Genomic DNA, 18,850 nt, shown 5'->3' with positions numbered 1-18,850 from the left:
TTAGCGTTCCACATCATACTAATGCAAATTCTCCCATACCGTGTGACATTTTTCGATATAACTTCAAGAAGGCTGATTTTACTGGTTTATATAATGCTTTGATTGAGGTGAACTGGAATTTTTTGGATAATATTAACTCTGCCGATGAAGTTTGTGAGTTGTTCTATGTAAAATTATATGAACTATTCGACAGGTTTGTTCCTAAAACAAAACCTAAAAAGGGTTCTTTTCCTGTTTGGTTCACAGCTGATTCAATTCGGAAAATCAAATCAAAAGACAAACTCTTTAAAAAATACAAGAAGTTTAAAACTCAATCTTGTCTTGAGGAGTATAGAAATATTCGGCGTGAAATTAAATTGGACACTAATATTGCTTATAAAAACTATATAGATAATGTCGAACGCAAATTAACCAACGATCCCAGAAACTTTTGGATGTTGATCAATAATAAACGTAAGGATATGAGTACTCCGGTTCTATGTCTCTAGACAATGAACGCTTAGATTCACCACAAGAAATAGCGAACGCTTTTTCTAGTCATTTTTCAAAGTCTTATGTTCAATCTTCAGGTGGTTATCAGGGTCAGTCTTCAGACTCTCGCATTTTTGCAGGTGTTAGTGTACGAACAATTTCTGAAAGTCAAATACTTAAAGCTATAAAGAGACTTAGACCGACGTTTTCATCTGGTGATGACTGTATACCTTCATTTTTTTTGAAAGACTGTGCCAATGTATTAGTGACTCCAATTCGGAAAATTTTTGATTTAGTAATTGATACGTCCGCCTACCCTGTAAGTTGGAAAGTTGGAAGAGTATGTTCCATATTTAAATCGAGAGACAAAGACAAGATTGAAAATTATAGACCTGTAACAATTCTGTCCAACATCTCTAAGGTCTTTGAATCTATATTATATAAACACATTTATTATAACGTGAAGAATATAATTTCAGATGATCAGCATGGTTTTGTCAGCGGAAGATCAACTGTCACCAATCTGTCGTGTATCACTCATTACCTTGCCAAAGCCCTTAATGACAATTCACAAGTGGACGTTATATATACTGACTTTTCCAAGACCTTTGATCGAGTGGATCATAAAGTATTACTGAATAAACTTATGAAAAAAATTATGGATTCAGCTCTCCACTTTTGAGTTTAATTGATAGTTACCTTCAAGGGTTTCATTTCACAAAAATTCATTGTGAAGTCCGGAGTCCCACAAGGTTCCAACTTGGGTCCTTTGTTGTTTTTACTATTTATTAACGATATAACAACTATCTTCAATATTTGTGTTTTGTTATTTGCTGATGATCTGAAATTATTCACTGTTATCAATTCTGCGGCTGATTGCATACAATTACAAGAGAATTTAGATCTTCTACAACAGTGGTGCCTGCACAATAAACTTAATCTCAATATCTCTAAATGTAAAATAGTTTCTTTTTGTCGGAAAGTGACTACTATTTCTTTTGATTATTCTCTAGGGGGAATTAATTTAACACGTTGTTCTAACACTAAGGATTTAGGTATATTATTCGACTCCGAACTCAATTTTAATCTGCACATTCGGAATAATGTTGCATCTGGTTTTAAAACGCTAGGATTTATCATAAGATCTTGTAGGGACTTTAATTCGCTGAAGTGTCTTAAATCCTTATACTATGCATGTGTAAGATCGAAGTTGGAATATGGCGCAATAATTTGGTCACCTTATTACAAAAAGTACGAAGAGAGTATTGAATCTGTTCAAAGGAAATTTTTAAAATATCTATGGTTTAAAGAAAGTGGTTCTTATCCCGTTCAGGGAGTTGATAACCGTATTCTGTGTAACGCTTTTAATTTTACATCTCTTTCCGACAGACGAACACAGTATTTTGTTGTATTCTTACATAACCTCCTGCATAATAAAATCATATCGAACGAATTGATGTCATCGATATTCTTTAATGTGCCACTAACAAATCTAAGATCTTTCAGAACATTCTACATACCTAAAGCGTCAACTAATGTCTTATTCCGGTCGCCTACTTATAAAATGTGTGATACCTTCAACATGCTAATGAATAACTACGATATTCACTTGATTAAAAAAATTGGTCTAAAGAGTTTAGACAGTACTTCCCTCGCTGTCGGAAACTTGACGACTGCATGCCTATTGTGTTTTTTTTCTCATTACATTTTTGTAGTGGGAATTTAAAAAAAAATTGCAATGACGTCATCAACATTTTTGCAAGGACACGTATATCAGTTGGGATAGATGTAGTGTAATACTAAGAATAAAATTATTATATTCTCAAATTTTCGGGAAAATGAATCGGTTCGTTTTGAATATTGATTTGTAATAATCAATAAAATAACGAAACAATTTACTCACGTATACGTATCAGAGGCAACTGAAAATCGTGTATGTATAAACATTCTTAATTTAAGATGACAGGTGTAACAGCATACGTGAGAGTCAAACAGAGAAACTGTAAACAAAACGACCATCGGTTTTATTGCTTCGACTTCCGCTTATTATATAAAACATTGGGTTTTATTTTAATTCTTGACGGTGAAATTCACAATTGGTTGATTATAAACATGTCTATTTCACATTCGCGGAACCAAGTGAGCGCATAAAACAAATGCAGGTCTGTAATGTTAAAGTCGATGTAAATAAGCGTGCTACCCTTATGTTTCAACCGAGTTTTTCCTTTAACAAATTTTGTGTCTACCAAATTGGGTTGGTTGGGGTGTAATACTAATAATAAGTGTTGCCTTTAATTTAATCAATAAAATAAATTGACTTCATTAATTTTTTTGAACCACCTCTTAAGAAAATCTAAAAAATTGGTCTAAAGAGTTTAGACAGTACTTCCCTCGCTGTCGGAAACTTGACAACTGCATGCCTATTGTATTTTTTTCTCATTACATTTTTGTAGTGGGAATTTAAAAAAAAATTGCGATGACGTCATCAACACTTTTGCAAGCACACGTATATCAGTTGGGATAGATGTAGTGTAATACTAAGAATAAAATTATTGCATTCCCAAATTTTCGGGAAAATGAATCGGGTCGTTTTGAATATTGATTTGTTAAAATCAATAAAATAACGAAACAATTTACTCACGTATACGGCACCGGTGTGTAATATGTAGAGAGCGGATTTCTGTCGGGCTAGGCAAGGCCAAACTCGGTACGGCTCGTACAGGATGCGAATTCATTGCGGTTACGGACTGCACTTCGTTTATTTGAGATTTGAATAACGCTGTTTCGTTGCACTCTGCTGTTAATTCCCGTTCTCATTTACTTAGCCGTTTGATTAATAAATCGTTAATTATATTTATGGAATTAGTACCGATTAAATTCAGTGATTATCTATCACCCGCTATTGAGTCCCGGCGATCCAGCGCGTCCCCACCTATAATCGTGACGTATCCCGACAGAAATCCGCTGTCTAGTAATATGAGAGGCAACTGAAAATCGTTTATGTATAAACATTCTTAATTTAAGATGATAAGCGTAACAGCATACGTGAGAGTCAAACAGAGAAACTGTAAACAAAACGACCATCGGTTTTATTGCTTCGACTTCCGCTTATTATATAAAACATTGAGTTTTATTTTAATTTTTGACGGTGGAATTCACAATTGGTTGATTATAAACATGTCTATTCCACATTCGCGGAACCTAGACAGCGCACACGTCTGTAATGTTTAAGTCGATGTAAATAAGCGTGCTACCCTTATGTTTCAACCGAGTTTTTACTTTAAAAAATTTTGTGTCTACCAAATTGGGTTGGTCCAATGTAATACTAATAATAAGTGTTGCCTTTAATTTAATCAATAAAATAAATTGACTTCATTAATTTTTTTGAGCCACCTCTTAAGAAAATCTAAAAAATATTAATGAAGTGATAAATCACAAGTACAGACTCATCATATTTTTACGCTTTAGATAGGATTTATTCGGCAAACTTTCGAGCTGACGTCATCAAATTTTTTGAGGGGGGATTAGCAAATACATTTTGATAAAAAAGTTAACGTGCTTATGATAACTTTAATACATCTCCTATGTTTCAAAGCATTCGGTTTTGTAGTTCCTGATTAACTCAATAAAATAAATTCACGCATTCATTAATTTTTTGAGTCACTCTGTATATGCAAATCGAAAAAATTTGAATGGAATGATAAATCACAAGTACAGACTCATCATAGTTTGTACATTTTAGATAGGATTTATTCAGCAAAATTTTGGGGTGACGTCATCAATTTTTTAGGGGGGATGAGCAAATACATTTTGATAAAAAATTTACCATGCTAATGATAACTTTGAAACATCTCCAAGATTTCAAAGCATTCGGTTCTGTAATTCCTGATTAAATCAATAAAATAAATTGACGCATTCATTAATTTTTTTCGGTCACCCTGTATATGCAAATCGAAAAAATTTGAATGGAATGATAAATCACAACAAGAGACTCACCATATTTTGTACATTTTAGATAGGATTTATTCAGCAAAATTTTGTGGTGACGTCATAAATTTTTTAGGAGGGGACGACCAAAGTTTTTTGTTTAAACGTTGTAATAAATCAATAAACACATCACTCACTGGTAGGCTAAATCCAAAAAGTGCAGAAAGTTTGTACATAATTTACATTTTAAATTCATTGCTTTTTGGTTAGATACTACAAGTAATTACTTTAAAAGCCAGATTTAAGATAACGATAAACATGAAGTGTTTATTGGCGCGTTGGTTGAAAAACTTGGAATCAAAACAAGAGATTTTATCTTACTTGAGTTGTAATTCATGTTTATCTACCTACTTGTTTCCATTTGCGTCGTAGCAAATAAGATATTATCTATTTTCCAAGAATTGGTTTCTCATCATTTCTCAATTCATTTACATATTCAGTAGAGTACAGACAAAATTGACAGTCAAATAGCAAATACTTATTACATGCTAAAACTTGTTGTATATCTTCTCCTGAAATGTTTTAAATATAAAAAAAAAATAATCGCCAAAAACTTGTCACAATTTTGTGGAAAATTTACTAGTGCTTTTGACAGTTGACAGAGAAACCGAAATTAAACCGAAATACTACATGATATACTTATGATATATCTTTATGTAACAAATTTGACCAGTTCAAAGACATTGTCCTCCAACATCACTATCCTGATAGCTTTATTGAGTACTTATTAATTAAACTTAAGAGAAACTCACAGGAGATTGCCGTAGGTACTTTTTACAGACCACCTGGTAATAATACTAAAAATAACAAACAGTATCTATTGTATTACCAAAATTTTATGGGAAAATTAAATGAGTTGTTCCTGATTTAAAAATTTTATTCGGCAAAATTTTGAGATAACGTCATCAATTTTTTGGGAGTAATAAACAGATATATTTTGACTAACAATTTACCATCCTTAAAACCTTTAAAACGTCTGAAAAATTTCAAAGTATTCAGTTTTGCAATTCTTGATTTATTTGATAAAATAAATTGACTGATCCATTAATTTTTTTGAGGCACCCTGTATAAGCAAATCTAAAAAATACGAATGAAATGATAAATTACAAGTATAGACTGATCATATTGTGCACATTTTAGATAGGATTTATCCGGCAAAATTTTGAGATGACATCAATTTTTTGGCGGTTATAAGCAGATACATTTTGATTAAAAAGTTACCATGCGTACAACAACTTCAAAACGTCTGCAATATTTCCAAGTATTCAGTTTTGCAATTCGTGATTTAATTATTGACTTAGTCATTTAGTCACAATTTTTTTGAAACACCTGTATAACCAAATCTAAAAAATATTAATGCAGTGATAAATAACAAATATAAAGTCATCATATTTTGCATATTTAAGATAGGATTTATTCAGTAATATTTTGAGGTGATGTCATCACTTTTTTTTAGGGTGGATGGGCAAATACATTTTGATCAAAGATTTACCATGTTTATGATAATCTTAAAAACATCTACATGATTTCAAAACATTAGGTTTTGCAATTCCTGATTAGATTAATAAAATAAATCACGCATTCAATCATTCTTTTGTCACCCTCTTTAAGCAAATTCGAAAAATATGAATAAAATGCGGATTTATGGCGCAAAATTTTGATGTTTCATAATTTTGATTTTTTTCCAAAAATCTGCACTTTTCGGGTAAAACTCAATACGGAGTGATATTCCTAATATAAATACAAAATTTGACAACAATCGCCCCGTACTTTCGGAGATTATTTGCCTAATAAAAATCTGGGGCTGCAGACAGACGGACAGATAGACGGAAATGGGAGACTTATTTCTTTGTCCTGTAGAGGTAATGAAAGGTCGAGAAAACGTAGAAGTAGAGAGTCGGCCGATGGACTTGATTACAATACTTCCTTTGTTTACGCTGAGTAGGTAAAACAACAACTAATTGCGAAATTCTAACGAACAAAAAAAAAACATTTGCCGACAAATAATAAAAATTCATTAAAAAAAAATTGAATAAAAACTAAATGTTGCTTTAAAAAGATTGTTATCGAAATCTACCAATAGATGTACAAATTAGATGTAGCTAAAAGAATGATCTCTGTCAATTAATATTAAGTGACGATCAATTAATTTAGAATATAATCAAGTTGCTATCTTCTGTTACGGGACCGAGTTCTTGACTTGGTGAACCTACGACGACGTGCTGCTCGTCTTGAAAAAGACGACACCTCGGAGTACACGATTGGTTGCGAAATTCATTGGGGAATTGTAAAGGTGTAAAAATAAAAGCCTTATTTGTGCAGTAAAGGTTAAGGGGGCCCCCGGAGTTGGTATAGTGGGTCGCCGGCCGGCCGCACCGGCGCCTGAGAGGTCTTCGTCCAGGTCCCTTGGTCTTGCTCCGTTTCTTCTTGGTCCTCTGCCCGCTGTCGACTGCCCCAAAATTTTTTTTTTTTTTGGTGGAGGGGAAATCTCTACGCAGACCACCGTAATGGTTCTTGGCCTCTTCTGCGGCCTACGGTGGTACTGGGGGAATAGTTACCGCCCTAAAACCCCTCTTTCTGTTCGGATACCAGGACATTGTCCCTTACACCCATGACGGGCATCTCGGTAGACACAGCGGGAGCTGCGCTACCGAGCTCGGTTGAGCTATTGATTGCCTAGGAGTTGGCCCCCATCATCGGTTCTTCCTCGCGGTTCCTGCGACCGGTGGAGATCTGAAACAGAAAAAGTGCGCTATGCGCTGCCGATTTGGTCTTCAAGCAGCGCCCTACGGGGTCGCTTGCAACTGGATGCTGGATGGGGGGGGGGGGGGGGGCTTCCTCGTCGAACTCGTAGTCGACGGCTTCTCGCACCAGGGGGTTGGGGTGTTCTTCAGCTTTCCTGAAGGCTCGGAGGGCGATTTCGTGCAGGAACTCCTTCAGCGGCGGGAGGTTGGACTCTCGGAGCAGTTGGGCGTTTCTGACGAACCATGGGGCTTGGAAAATCTGTCAGAGGGTTTTTGTCTGGATGACTTCCAGACAGTGAAACTGGGTTTTGGACGGTTGGTAGCTCCAGGCCACTCAAGCATAGGACATGCTGGTGCGAATGATGGTACGATACAGCAACAACTTTTTCCTGTTCGACACCTTACTGCGCCTGCCGATTAGCGCAGACAACGAACCCTTTATCCCATTCGCTTTGGCTACGATGTAGTCAATGTGCGGAATAAAGGTTAGGCTTTTGTCGACGACGACACCTAGGTATTTTGCTTGGCTGGCCCAGGGGGTGGGGGTGCCTGACCTCTTTGCGCCAGTTTAGGCGGGGGGGACGGCCTGGAATGGGGGTTCCTCAAACGGGGATTCCAGGGGGGCTTCGGAGGACGCGACCTCCATGGCTACGTCCACATCGGAGTCTTCTTCCTCTTCATTTGTGGAGGTCGGTGGGGGCTGTAGAAATCCTCTCGATCCTCTCGATTCTCTTTGCGTGTTTCTTCAACGCTGCCTCCATCCTGGTCACGACGGCCAGGATCCTCGACAGCATGGATTCTTCTGGGGCCCCTGCCTGCGCCATGGTGGCGCTGACAGAGCCTGGGACGTTTTCAGGTTGCGAAATTATTTGTGGGGCATCGAGTACAAATCGCTTTGAAAAAAGCAGTGTAGACGAATAAATCGTTGCGACGTTACAAAAACGTTGCGGAGATTCTGCGATAAAGCGCTGAAAAGCACAATAACGCAGCGGGCGTTGATTGTAGCACAGCGGTGAATTCACAAGAGCATGCAAACACAAACTCACTACCGGAACACAGGACCTTCCTCTCCAACTGACGACTCGAGAATGTGTGTCCTGGTCCTAGGTGCCCCGAAATCTTTTTTTTTTTTTTTGGTGAGCATTTGGCATTTGAGGAGCATCTGGACCTCGTCGAAGAAACCGTCGAAGAAATTCGAAGGACAGAACCCGACGAAAACGCGCTGATCGTTAAAAACCCCTCCCGAAGAAATCCGAGAAATCATCCGACGCCTCAAGCCCAGGAAAGCCCCACGCCCAGATGGCATCCCGAACAAAGCGTTGAAGAACCTCTTCGACTAGCAGGTATCATTAAAGCAATGTTCAAATTCCGATTTTTTCCAACTAGGTGGAAAGAAGCCCATGTCATTTTCATCCCGAAACAGGGGAAAAATCACATTTTCCTGGAAAATCACCGACCCATCAGTCTCCTCTCGTCCGTGGGGAAGATCGCTGAGCGTGTGATTCGGAAACGACTAGCCGAGTTCGTCAACGAACGAGGCGCAGTCCACGATGAACAGTTCGGTTTTCGCCCCCAACACTCCACATCCGAACAACTCCTCCGAGTAGTCGAATTCGCCGCAAAATCAATTGAATGGAAACAATTGACTGGTGCGGTCTTTCTCGACGTTGCGAAAGCCTTCGACACCATCTGGTATGATGGACTTGTTTACAAGCTTCACCAAGCAGGCGTGCCGTTGGCGATGGTGCAGCTCATTCAATCATTCCTGGATTCCCGCACGTTTAAAGCACGCATTTGGCACCCTTTGTCTGCCGAACATCCAATTAGCGCAGGAGTCCCCCAGGGCTCGGCGCTCTCCCCGCTCCTGTACGCGGTTTTCACCGCCGACATACCCAAATCCCTCGAACTAGCCTTCCCATCTACGCAGACGACACGGCTATCCTGGCACGCTCCAAAATGCCGCACCTCGTAACCTCCTACTTACAGGAGGCCGTGGATGCGCTGGAGGAGTGGTACAAACGATGGCTCATTACAGTCAATCCAGAAAAGAGCACTGCGCTTCTTATCTGGAAAAGACGTATTGGGCCAGCAGGAAATGTTACGATGTTTAACCGGGTCCTCCCTTGGCGGAGCCAAGCAAAATACCTAGGTGTCGTCGTCGACAAAAGCCTAACCTTTATTCCGCACATTGACTACATCGTAGCTAAAGCGAACGGGATAAAGGGTTCGTTGTCTGCGCTAATAGACAGGCGCAGTAAGGTGTCGATCTGGAACAAGTTGTTGCTGTATCGCACCATCATTTGCCCCACCATGTCCTATGCTTCAGTGGCCTGGAGCTACCAACCGTCCAAAACCCAGTTTCACCATCTGGAAGTCATCCAGACGAAAACCCTCTGACAGATTTTCCAAGTCCCATGGTTCGTCAGAAACGTCAACTGCTCCGAGAGGCCAACTTCCCGCCGCTAAAGGAGTTCCTGCACGAAATCGCCCTCCGAGCCTTCAGGAAAGCTGAAGAACACCCCAACCCCCTGGTGCGAGAAGCCGTCGACTACGAGTTCGACGAGAAAGTCACCCCAGTCGCAAGCGGCCCCGTAGGACGTTGCTTGAAGACCAAAACGGCAAGTAACATCACCTGCCGTCTCCACCGACCGGCTTTTCCAGCCTCCCCCACACCCCGACCGCATCGCCTCCTAGGTGTTGCACAACTAACGCCAGCGCATAGCGCACTTTTTCTGTTTCAGATCTCCACCGGCCGCAGGAACCGCGAGGAAAAACCGCTGATGGGGGCCAACTCCTAGGCAATCAATAGTTCAACCGAGCTCGGTAGCGCAGCTCCCGCTGTGTCCACCAAGATGCGCGTCATGGTTGTAAGGGACGATGTCCTGGTACCCGAGCAGAAGAAGGAGGGGTTTTAGGGCGGTAACCATTCCCCCAGTACCACCGTAGGCCGCAGAAGAGGCCAAGAACCATTACGGTGGTCTGCGTAGACATTTCCCCTCCACGAAAAAAAAAACAAAAAAAAAAAAAAAGGATACGTGGAACATTATAGAGAATTTGAAAATAAGACAGGATTAAAAAGCTACACTTACAGAAGTATACAATTTTGCACTTTTCAAATTACATTCAGTTATTCTAAACGCTTTTGATGTGATGTCAATAGGGGATAAAAGAATAAATTTTGATTACCGAGTGACCACGTTCATTATAACCTTAAAAGGCATGACTATGCAAAATTTTGAGCAGTCGTTTTCTAATTTCTGAAATTAATTGTCAAATGTTGTATAATTTTTATATATTTTTCAAAAAATTTACATATATCGTCTACTAAATATAAATACAACGATCTGATTTAAAAAAGTAATTTTTAACTTTCATTTGTTTTTTATCTACGACATATAACTTTTGTTTTTTAAATGACACACTGAATTTTTTTTTAAGGTTCATGTAGAGATTTTTTCTAAATTTATCGCTGTATCATAGTGTACACAATAGTTTAATATTCTCAAATATTAATAATTTAATACATCAACTTTGCAATAAAATGTCTTGAGTTAATTGGGACGAGCTCACGGTGCGGTGTTCACGTCGTGCTCCGAGTTTCCGAGTGTTTTTCGAAGTTTATCTTGAATTTATACTTAACAAAAGTGCATATTCAGGGAGAGTTATCACTTTGCCTGGTTTATAATATTCGGTGATCCACACCTCATCCCAATCTGGTGAGATCTTTCCATTTAATTACCAACTTATTGTGTATCTCCTTTCGGTGTTGTCGTTATCTACTAAGCCGCAGTTGTTTTTTTGTGTTCGTTCGGCCAGCGGTCGGCCATCTTTTTTGTAGGCGGCCCGCTGACCCTCAATCGCTTGCCAAAAAAAAAATATATATATACTTTTTCTTAATTTCCAACATTTCGACAATTCTTTCAAATCGACCATGTTACCTCTTTGCGGTACATGTCATAGCGCTATCAAAACCCGTCCATCTTCAGGCTATTTATCCTGCTCAGGTACATGTGAAAAGCGTTTTCACTTTAAATGTGTAAATGTATCGGAAAGCCTGCAAGATCACCTGTGTAACAAGTGCATTTGTTACGAGTGCACGTGCAACCCTAAAAAGGTCATTGTCGCGAGCTGATTTGTCTCGGCTGTCCATCATGGGTCGAAATTCTTGTTAACGACCCCTTAAAAATCACTTCTTCCAAACCTTCCCAGAAAATCCCAACAAATAGATCCATATACTTCCTTTGTCCCATCTAGCTATATCCCGTCCTCTCTGCATGTGGCACTGGACCCTCGGGTTGACTTTATAGTACCACATGTCCGATCTTTTCCGAGGGAGTCGTTAAAAAAGTAAATTGAGTTTCAAGCGTGCCTAGCTCTTTTGTCGAATTTCAAGAAACGGCACAGTTTTATAGCGACCATGATGGATGGGGACAGAGGCAGAGAAGGGCTTTGTTTGAGAGATCCCGTTATCGAAATGGCGTGATGCGATTCCTCACTTTGTAAATAATTATGTACAGATGTTTTGAGAAAACAAAAGGTTGGAAATTCGGATGGATGACCGACATAGATCTAGCCTACTACAGGTGGAATAGAGTTTGCAGTTCCACCTGTGAGAAACAGCCGAGTCATAAGTAAAAGAACGTTTGATGGGTTCGAGATCTATGTCTGGCTATCCTAGTTAAGTCGCGAGCCAGTGGCCACTCCAAAAAGCTGTTCGATAGTCATTGTATAATGTAATTGGTATTGTTAGGGACTTTTTGATAGGAATATGTAAATCGACGGCGATTTGAGCGGTTTTGCTGGTATAGACGAGAGAGAACGAGATAGCACTTCTTTCCAACACAGGGGATTTCATCCCATTGGTTTTTCTTTGTTAGCCCCTTTGACGTCGGGTGGAGTCTCCACTCTTGACGAAATTATAAAAGAGTAGTTTGGTCAATTTTTGTCAGTTCTCTGGTCGGGATTTTGTAGTGTACAACTCGTTCCTTCTCGTCGCGTTCTTTGATTTAAATTTTGCTTCAAAGTGTCTTAGTGTTCATTTTTGCTCAGTGTTAAATTTCTATTTATTTTATTTTCTAAATTTGTGGAAGTCACCGCGAGCGGTGATCCACTTGTTCATTTTGGGTTTTTTGTGTAAATTTTTGATTCATTCATTAGTTTGTGTAAATAAATAAGGGTGACCGATTTTCAACTAAGTTGGACTTTCTTTTCGCGGACTTTGCGCCCAACCCTTCCGTTAAAATAATAGTGCATTGAGACAGCGGTACTAGTGAGTGACTCCGTGCCCTCGAGCAGCGAAAAGGGAAGTTTCGAAAGGTAAGAGAATTCCCATTTTTCTGTGATGTGTGATTAACACTTCTCAGGTAGAAGACTAAATAAAAACACGCTACCCGATTAAAGATAATTTAATTTTTTAAAAATAATACTTCTATTTTTTTTATAACTCACGCCCCAGCCTTGTTAGGCTGGTTACACCTGGAATCTGTTCCAGGTCTCAACTGGAAATGTTCGGATTGTTTAAAAAAATGTGTTAGTTTTGATTCGGATTCACTGAACGTTTTTCTCGGGAAAAAATGCGAGGAAATGGTTAACAATCTGAAAGAAGTTTTCTCCGACTTAAAGACTGATCTGATTAAGAACGCCGAACCTCAGATAAAAGACACATTCATGGAGCCGGAACCTGTAACTTCATTCTCCTCGATATTAAAAAACAAAACGAAACCAGCAGTCATAATTGAACCTAAGAATCCGAAAACCGACATTGCTTCTTCCATCGATCCTGCTAATGAAAAAATCCAGATTGCAAAAGTGAAAAGTACAAAAAACGGCGGTATGTTGGTCGGCTGTCTATCTTCGGATCAAAACTTGAGATTCAAACAGTTGGCTCAAGAAAAACTAGCTAATAGTTACGTAATACGTGAATTAAACGGTATATCTCCTCGTGTCAGGATTGTCGGATTCTCTCAAAAATATGAAGATGAATGGGTCGAACTTGCCGATTATATGAAGTCAGTTAATATTTCCATTTTCAACGTTTCGTCCTCTTGCAAAATTTTAAAATTCTGGGCAACGAAGAAAAAACGGTCTACGTACCAGGCTCTACTGCAAGTAGATAAAAAATCTTACGACAGATTAATGGCAGCTGGCGGACTCTTCATCGGGTACGATTACTGTATAGTTTTTGACGGACTAGATGCTAACCGCTGTTTCAATTGCAACAATTTCGGCCATTCGTCCCGCGTGTGCAAGAAGAAACTTTCCTGTCCAAAATGCAGTTCTGAGCATGAATTAAGTGCATGCGTAGCCGAAAACCTGAAATGTATAAACTGCATTCGAATGTCTATCAAAGAAGGCAAACAATTTGACACAAATCACATCGCCTGGGATAATTCTTGTCCCGTTTACAAGTCAGCTCTTGAGAAACTTAAAGCTGATATTTTTTCAACATAGCAACCAGTGCGCAGGTCTTCTGGCCATGTCGAAACATCGTATCACGATCGAAACAAAATCGCGCAATATTCAGTGATGTACACGAACATTGCATCTTTATTAGCCAAACTTCACCCTCTTACTCTATATATACAAGAAAAAAATTCGGCCTGTATTCTGCTAACTGAAACATGGCTGTCTCCCGTTGTCCCAGACTCTTTGATTGGTTTAAACGACTACATCCTGTATCGTACGGATCGTTCCTCACGTGGAGGAGGAGTCTGTATCTTGTTAAATAGAACACTTTTCAAACAGTTTTCAGTTACGGGCTGCAGTAAAAACTACGGCAAAATAGAATTAATACGCGTCACCTGTGTATCCAGCTGCCAAAGCTTTTCATTGGTATGTATCTACCGACCACCTGGAGCCTCTGTAGTCGAAGATCAACTTCTCTTCGAGGATATTAAAGTGTTTTGCAGCCATTACTCTAACCTGTTAATATTCGGTGATTTTAATTTTCCCAAGATCTCCTGGCCGCACCTACAGCTGCTCGACAACGATAATTCCGCCATCTTATTTGCTGACCTTCTTTTGGAAACTAACCTAATGCAACTGGTATCATTCCCTACTCGCTTCCGTTTTGGACAAACTCCTTCGCTAATAGAACTAATTCTTACGAACGATCCCAATCTTTTATGCGAAATCAGTCAACAGCCTCCAATTGGTATTTCTGACCACTGCGTCATTGAAACTTTCTTACAGTATCACATCCCACCAACATAAAGATACGAACGACGAGAATACACCAGGATCGACTTTGATGTCTAAATTCTGACCTGGCCAAAATAAACTGGGATTCTCTTTACCACACTTCCAACTCCATCGAAGCCTGGGATATTTTTACTTTTTTTTATGTCTTATCTGATCTCACCTCTCAAAACACTACTAGGTACCTTCCATATTAAGTATATTCGTACCAAGCCCTGGATTTCTTCTCATTTTCTAAAACAAGCTAAAATAAAAAAATGTTGTGGAACAAATTTAAGGTTTCTGGCTCGCAATATGACTACGATCAACATCGAGGTTTTTCTAATAAGTTAAAAAGTGGTCCTAAAGCGGTATACAAATGAGTTCGTGGAAAGATGTTATCCAAAGTCTCAGTTCCAATTATGTGTAAAAACGACAACACACTTGCGGCTAATGAACATCAATCGGCCAATCTCTTGGCTGACTTCTTCCAAAGTGTGTTCACCTCCGAACCTCATACCAATCTACCTCCTTGTTTATCACCCCATAAAGAACTGTTTCTTTCTAATATTGATTTTACTGAAGAACTGGTTCTTGCAGAGTTAATCAAAATTTCTGAAAAAAGTTCGCCAGGACCTGATGGTTTATCTCCTCTTATACTCAAAAAATGTGCTAGTTAGATTGCTGGTCCTTTATCCCACATTATGACTCTTTCGTTTCAGAACTCAGTTCTTCCCCCTATATGGCTCCAAGCACTAATCACACCCATATATAAGAAAGGCGATAAAACGAAAGCAAAAAATTATAGACCTATCAGCCTTACTTCCATATGCAGCAAAGTTATGGAGAGAATCATATGGAATCAAATGTTTCGATTTTTAAACGATCAAAGCATACTTTCTGCTAACCAACATGGGTTCCTACCAGGAAGATCTACCGTTACTTTCTTGCTTCAGTGCCTTAACACGTGGACGATATCTTTGGATTAAAATAAACCGGTCTATATTATTTACTTAGACTTTGAAAAGGCTTTTGATCGCGTTCCTCACCGTCGGCTGTTACGAAAGTTAAATAATGTCGGAATCAGAGGTCTCTTACTCCAGTGGATTGAAGCTTTTCTGAGAGGACGTAGCTTTAGAGTAAGAGTGGGTTCTTGTTATTCATCCAACCGGGAATTACTTTCAGGTGTTCCTCAAGGATCGGTGTTGGGCCCGATACTGTTTCTTGTGTACATATCCGACCTTCTGTCTTTGTTAAAATCACCTCATGCTTTTTACGCTGATGACGGCAGACTGTTTAACAACCCATTAACATCCTCTCAAATAATTCAAAGCGATTTGCTTACAGCACAGAACTGGACGTCCACTTGGTTAATGCCCTTGAACAACAAAAAATGTGTCGTTTTCCGTCTGGGCAAAGATAACCCAAACATACCGTACACTCTTGATAACCATGTCTTACAACCCGTTAATCAGATCAAGGACCTAGGCGTACTATTAGACAACAATTTATCCTTTTCCGAACATGTCAACCTTGTAGTTAAAAAAGCCAATACAGTCAAGTATCTAATACAAAAAGAATTTGTAAGTCCAACGGAAGAATTATCCAAAACTTTACTTGTCTCCTACATACCTACGTCCCATTTTAGAGTATGCAAGTGTAATCTGGTCACCGAGCTTAATTGGAAACAAACAATTACTAGAAAAAGTGCAACGTCGTTATTTAAAAACTGTACAAACTTTAAAGGATAAACCTTACGATGCTAGACTTTCTTCACTTAAATTTCCTTCTTTGGAAAAGCGTCGTATCATTAATGATCTTGTGTGCACCTACAACATTCTTACGCACCAATTTGGTGTTGATCTTTCAATCTTCTTCTTCGAAAGTTGTTCTGTTAATCTAATCAATGCATATCATTACTTGGTTTTAGTACCCGTAATGATAGAAGTCTTGCCTGAATGCCGGTCATTTCCGGGTCAGTGGTGGGTACTTAATAATAATAATAGTTGAGAATTTAAAGTCTTTGCATTTGAATGATTCAATAATTGTCAAAATTCAAAAAGCTGTTTTGTTAGGAACATGTCATATTGTTCGTAAGTTTCTTGAACAGTCTGATCATGTCATTCACCAGTAGGTCAGAGTAGTGTAGGTCACTTTCCAAGTGATGCGCGGATAAATGGTCGGTAGTTACGCTAGACTTTTGGGGATGGGGTGAGATTAGAGAATAATAGCAGACTAATTTGTATGCTGTAATTCTAGAATCTCGAAAGTTGTTCTATTAATCTAATCAATGCATATCATTACTTGGTCTTAGTACCCGTAATGATAGAAGTCTTGCCTGAATGCCAGTCATTTCCGGGTCAGTGGTGGGTCTTAATAATAATAATGTTTTCGTATAGAAGTTTAATTTTCAAATTTAAAACTCCTATACATTAATAAGTGTTATAAACCGTGTTAAACTTGCTATGTAACAAAAATTTTGGTACATTTTTCCATTACAGTTATCATGCTATAAAAATTAAATTAATTTTTACCACAACTTTTTAACAAAATGCGAAACATGGTACATCAATGTATTCAGAAAAAGAAATCCACAAGAATTAAAAAAAATATCTAGGATGTCATTTAAAAAATAAAAGTTGAATGTCATAGGCAAAAAAAAGAAAGTTAAAAATCAGTTTTTCAATTAAGATCGCAGTAGGTACATTTAAAATGATTTAATTTGATCTATTCAAAAAAATAAGATAGCTACGGTCCCGGGCTTTTTTTTTCGAACATATGGTATATTTAAACTAAAAAACATTACCTTTATTGTTTTTATAAAAAATAAGGCTGAATTATTTTTTTAGTTAATTAGCATTTTACCGTCTCCACGATAATCCTAAACTGTATCTACAATTCAATTTTGGAAATTGTGTTGGAATTATGTAACATCGAGAAAACATGAAACTAGTCTATCCTCAAACGATTCATTGTAAAAGTGCTTTATTAATTCAAATATCATATTCAACTTAATGTAAGCAGTCAGATATAATTAGAATAAGAAAAGTATTCATGATTTTCTTAAACACTGAACTGATCTGCTAAAATGCAGTGTTGCAGATTTCAGGATCTGGTAACGTTGGTCCGATGTGGACGATTTTATGCAGACAGATATTATACAGCTAAGCGACACGACGCCCTCTGCAGAAAAGGGGAATGAACTATTTCTGTATAAAATTTGACGTTCAACAATTTTACCAGACCCCATTTTTTATTTCAATTTTTAGTTGTACTGGATCCAATGAAGCAAAATATATGGTTAACCGTTGTCAGACCCGAACCCGGGTCTGGTAACGTCTCAAAAGGTCTGGTTAGTACGTTGTCACCTCATCTACAACGTTCTGACCTCCGGTTTCGGAGGTATAGAAACGTTTTGCCTTGTAAATAATTTTTTAATCATCCAGAGGGCGCTAGGAGCTTGATTTTCAATTTTCGTCTGGAGGTCATAACGTGCATCCCATAGTCGCAACTTTTTATTTTAGTTCAGCTGTAGACCGTTGGCGCTGGCGTCGCTTACCTTTATACACTGCTAGTATGTTGTTACCTCCGGCATATAAACTGTACGTTCTGACCTCTGAAACTTGGCAACGTCGCCGTCATACATACAGTGCATCTTTTTTAAAAGTGGCCATAGGGATTCCCATGTTAAATTTTTGACCCCCTGTTAACTTTTGTTAGGATGAAAACCCAGGGATGATTTTTGCGGAGAAAATAGCTTTAGGGTTGTACTTTAATTTTCACTACCACTTTTTGCGGAAATTTGTTAATCTGTGCTTTAAAAAATAAAAATTAATTTGATTAAAAAAGTTTGGTACACCATAGACGGTTTTGACTTGTCACTTTAATTTGTCATTTTTGACAGCATAATTTTGATTTAATCATTAAATACATTTATTACAGTTTTTAGAAAAGAAACAAAATGATGGAATTCAAACATAAATGAAGATAATAAAATATAATTTCACTGAAATTGCGTTTTTAATGTCCACGATCGAAAAAACCTGTGCCATAATACAGGGTCATTATAAAATATTGTAGTCGAAGAAGGCCATGATTTTGGTGACATTTTGTGCCGCCTTTTTCAGTTTTGTGGAAAGGATTACACTAATATTGGAATTTTTATTTTTAGCGCCACATTAGTTGACATTAGCGGCTGCACTGTTTCAACGCTTCATCAAATTCTGTCAGATGTCAATAATTTTTTCGTTTGTACTGGTACGTTTTCCCTCACTTTGTGCGTTAATTGACTTGTCTTGTTTTCATTTTTGCTGTCTTCCCCTTTGTTAGAACTTTAATAAGTGTCTCAAAAAACAGTTTTTATCAAAACTACAGATCATTGTGGAATAATCTCAGGTAATGAACAGAGAGGAATAACTATGGTCAGTGTTACAAATGATTTTTTTAGTTCTTTGGCGCAATCATCATGCCTA

At 38.2% G+C, this 18,850-nt stretch overlaps 1 protein-coding gene across 3 annotated transcripts in view; it reads right to left on the bottom strand.

Moving 5' to 3' along the window:
* Nucleotides 1–18,850, bottom strand: part of LOC135138742 (uncharacterized) — a 340,017-nt gene that overhangs the window by 78,753 nt on the left and 242,414 nt on the right. The window lies entirely within an intron of this gene.

The sequence above is a fragment of the Zophobas morio genome, unplaced genomic scaffold, assembly GCF_036711695.1.
Source record: "Zophobas morio isolate AGI-343-1 ecotype UQ-CSIRO unplaced genomic scaffold, CSIRO_AGI_Zmor_V1 ptg000030l, whole genome shotgun sequence".
In the NCBI taxonomy this organism is placed as follows: Eukaryota; Metazoa; Arthropoda; class Insecta; order Coleoptera; family Tenebrionidae; genus Zophobas; species Zophobas morio.
This window is presented reverse-complemented; position numbering and strand designations above follow the sequence as displayed.